At 36.1% G+C, this 4,367-nt stretch overlaps 1 long non-coding RNA gene across 1 annotated transcript; it reads left to right on the top strand.

Moving 5' to 3' along the window:
- The first annotated feature begins 3,557 nt into the window (after nucleotides 1-3,557).
- Nucleotides 3,558-4,056, top strand: LOC120790089. The gene is made up of 2 exons (XR_005707495.1): nucleotides 3,558-3,674; nucleotides 3,762-4,056. It is a non-coding gene; the product is annotated as an uncharacterized LOC120790089 (long non-coding RNA).
- Nucleotides 4,057-4,367: the final 311 nt, after the last annotated feature.

The following is a 4,367-nucleotide window of genomic DNA, read 5'->3' on the forward strand; positions in this document are numbered from 1 at the left end:
CACCATCATGAGTCACCTGTAAAATACCCGCAAATAACCATCTACAAAGTGAGGAAAGCAGAGTGCCAGCAATTTATGCAAACACCGGAAACAATTTAGAGATTATCTCTTCAGTCATTCAGTTGTCATGCTTTTATCCCTTGAACAACTGAATACAGACTCAAACACACACACACACACACACACACACGCACACACACAAACACATATATATATATATGTATATATATATGTATATACCCTTCACCAGCTCCGTGGAGCTGAATTGCCATGGCAACACAGGGCTAAAGAGATTTCCAAGTAGCAGTGCTATGGCAGGAATTCAAAGAGGAGACGTCTAAAAATGCAAATATCTTTTAGAGAGGGACAATCAAATGCTAAATGGGGTCAGCCAAGGCTCCAGTAAAACTCAAGACAAAAGAGCAACTATCTAATTCAAAGACAAAACACAGTGTTCCATTATACATAAATTTGATTAAGTCTGTGTAATTTAAAGTTAAAAGAAGTGAACAGCAGGCAAGGTAAGTTTGAGTATTGTTTAGATCAAGAATATGTCACACATACTGGTTCGTGCAGCCCATTGTATAGAGAAACGATATGTGAGCTAACAACAAGACTGTTGGTTTCATCAAAATCATGCCACTTTAAAGGTAATTTTCTCACTAACGTATGACCACAACCTGGAAATAAGAACAAAAGAAGAGAAAATGAAAGAAAAGAATGAAAGTTAATGAAGCAAGGAAAGCAAACCAATCCAGAGAGGTAATGACTGGTATAGCAGCATTATAATTTCCAACACATTATAATCATGATAATAATCTAATATATAATATACACTCAGTTGGCGGTTTATTAGGAACCCCTAGCTAAAATGCAGTCTAATACAACAGTCTTGCAATTATCCACCCTTCATGAATGTTATAATGTTCAGTTTCTATTTAGATTGTTTTAGAGAAGTGTTGATTCAACTGCATGATCATTTTGGAGGATGCAGTTTGTGGTACTGTTGAACTGTATTGCACTATACAGAGAGTTGTCTCCCCATATAAATGGGGTGGACAAAATATAAGAAACAACTGTCTAGCAGGTGTAGCAGAAACACCTGCTACTGTGTTGAGACTGCATTAGAAAAAATTAGAGTCTGACCGATATATCGGTCAACTGATTTTATCAGTATATATAAAGAATATTGACCGATACATTGATATCAGAATTAATTTACTCTCCCGTATGCTCTGTTACATGGAATGAGAAATAATCAATGCAACAGTCCTTTAAGGAAACCATGGACATACTGTATCTCAATCAAACCAATGTCTTAACAAAGCTTGTCAGATCATGCAACCCAAAAAACAGATAATATGATACTGATATGACGCACTCAATTTAAGAGAGTAGACTTTTTTTCTTCTTGCAGATTCTTTAAAGCATTAAGAAATCTGGTTATATATTTGCATTTCTATATATTCAAGGTACTGTGTACCTGTGTACCTGTGTCAGCTGCATAAAATCCTTAAAAAAGTTTAGACATCCCTGTAATCAGGCTACTGGCAAAAATGGTGAATAATCACATTAATTAAGTGCAGTAAACGCATCAACTGAGGAAAATCTGCTCTAAAAAGAAGGCATTTAATCCAAATATATGAAATCAAAACTTTTAAATTAAAATAAAATTAAAATCCACCTGCATTAGATTTTTTTCCTTACTTGTACCATCAGTCTCCTTTAGTAAAAGACGAAGTGGCTAGGATGGACATTGATTTTCAAACATTTTGGATACTGTGAACTTCTGAATCCATTTGAAGTCACGAACTGTGACAAGTGTGTGAAGTAGTCTTTTTTTCATTTTAAACTGAAAGGGAAATCATTAATTCAAGCACTAGGGCTATTCTTTGAATTGTATTTGAATTATGTTCGATGTGAAAAAAAATTGTACAGGGCTTTCCTTCCTGCCAAGGACTGATTTTTTGCAGTTATATTGCTGCAAAATACAGTGATGCTCCCCAATTACGTATATATGGGTTTCCTTTTTGTACTGCAAATGACTGCATCCACACTCCATGCTGCTAATTTGTCACTTAACAGTTATACTATACACGTTTCTCCATAATACTATGGTTTTGTTTTTGGACATTGTCTTCTGTGGTGTTAAAACTCTGTGGTCATTAAACATTATTTCATCTAACTATGTACACTACCAGTCAAACATTTTTGAACACCCTTATTTTTCAATTTCTTGTTGAAATTTAAGTAGTAGTTAAGTCCAGTGAATAAACTTAATGGTACAAATTTAAGCAGTACACTGCCAAAGGTAAAAACAAAGTTTAGGTAACTAAAACGGAGACATATTGTACATTTCAGAGATATAACATTTTCAGGGATCAAGTAATGAGTTATCTACTTCAAGCTATTCTGCAGCAATGGAATTCGATTAAGCCTTGAAAGTTAATGCAGAGTTTTTTACAAGTCTTCCAACTTGTATAGATTACTTACCAACCCTCTGTCTATATAAAGGCAGTGTTGGAACAGATAAACCTCTGAAGCATTATTTGCACAATAAAGCACTGCAGGAAGGAGTACTGTATAATTATACAGTTTATTATATATACAGTGTGCATCTATTACAATAGTGTATAATATAATAGTAACTATTATACAGAAGTAGTACTGTACAAATAATGTACAGTATGTAATTCGTACATTTTTTGTACAAATAATGTAAAATGATTCAGAGGTTTATGTGTTCCAAATCTGTGTTTAGATTATATTTCTGAAATTTACATTATTTCTCAGTTTTGGTGACTGAAACTTTATTTTTCGTTTGGCAGTTTACTGTGTGCCATTTAAGGTTATTATCTGGAGTTTAACTACTTAAATTTCAATTAAAAAATGGAAAAATGGAGGTGTTCTAAAACTTTTGACCGATAGTGTACATATACATATACACAGTTTCTCAAAAGTAAAGTAAAAGTAAAGTTGAATTTGAACTTTCCAGATTAATCTAAATAGGCTCTGGCATAACAAAGCTTGACTTGCTGGTAGATAACATTAAAACTGCACTTAAATAGTCTGTCTTTTCGCAGGGATAAGGAAATTACATCAGCAGGACCTCCTGGAGTGTATGGAAAAGTGACTAGTTCCTTAAGCACACCAAAAGATGAACAAATATTTCTTAAACAGAATGGAGAGCACAACCAACGCTGTACTGAGGCTCATGGAATAGTAACCTAACACACACGTGTATGTGAGTGTGTGTGTGTGTGTGTGTGTGTGTGTGTGTGTGTGTGTGTGTGTGTGTGTGTGTGTGTGTGTGTGTGTGTGTGTGTGTGTGTGTGTGTGTGTGTATGTGTATGTGTTAGCGCATGAGTGCATGCATGCTTGTGAGTATGTTGTGTGTGTTCCTGGTGGATCAGGTGTTCTGCATTAGGAAACAATACCATAATGGTTAGGCTGTGTCTTCCTGCATTCCCTGTGTTTCCTACTGTTTTTCTCTTGAGAATCTTGTTTTTTTTGTTTCTCTCTGTGTCTGTGTGTATCTCTTTGGGCATAGTTTCCCGGTTCCCTCCTGCCGCTAATCCACCTGCGCACCTGAAACCCATCCACTAATCATTGCCAGCAGTATAAAGAACCTCGCTCTAAACTCCAGTCCACGAGATTGTTAAGTTTGCCAAATGGTACTAACACAGGGCCAAGTGCAAGTTCATACTGTTTCCAAGTGTTTGCCTAACCTCTGCCTAATCATATGTCTACCTGGTCCTCAGGTCTATCATCCATTGCTGCCTTTGTTTCTTTCCCAGCTCCATGCCTGTCTTCCTGTCTGGCGAAAACCCAGCCACCACTGCCTGCCATGCTCTACTGTCTTCCCCGGCTCAGCTCCCAAAACTTCATCACTACAAGTCTACAATAAACTTGCTTTTGAACCGTTGAACAACTCAACAAGTTGTTTTAATATGTTTAACTGAATACTTTATTTTGTACAACTGTTTTATATGTACAACTCTTATAAACATGTTCTTGTTTTGACTGAAAGAACTGATTAAAAAAACATGTACAAAGTTTGGATTGTATTTTCTAGCTCATTCTCAAGTTTTGCAGCACACTCGTCTTGGGTATTGAAATTCTCCATTAATGCAGCTCTGACATCAGCTCCTTTTTATTGCCCAGGCTCTGGTAAAGCATGTTCACATGCATGTCTGGGAGGTCTTCACAAAAATGATCACCATTCTCTTCACAAATATTGTGCAATACACAGCATTTCAGCACCATTTTCTTTATCATATCCCTTTGCAGTAATTTCTTTTTAACAGACACTTCCATCTTCCTTTAAGCCTCCTAAAGGTCGTCTTCACAATTGACCGTGCACTACG

This window comes from Xiphias gladius, chromosome 5 (genome assembly GCF_016859285.1).
Source record: "Xiphias gladius isolate SHS-SW01 ecotype Sanya breed wild chromosome 5, ASM1685928v1, whole genome shotgun sequence".
Lineage (NCBI taxonomy): Eukaryota > Metazoa > Chordata > Actinopteri > Istiophoriformes > Xiphiidae > Xiphias > Xiphias gladius.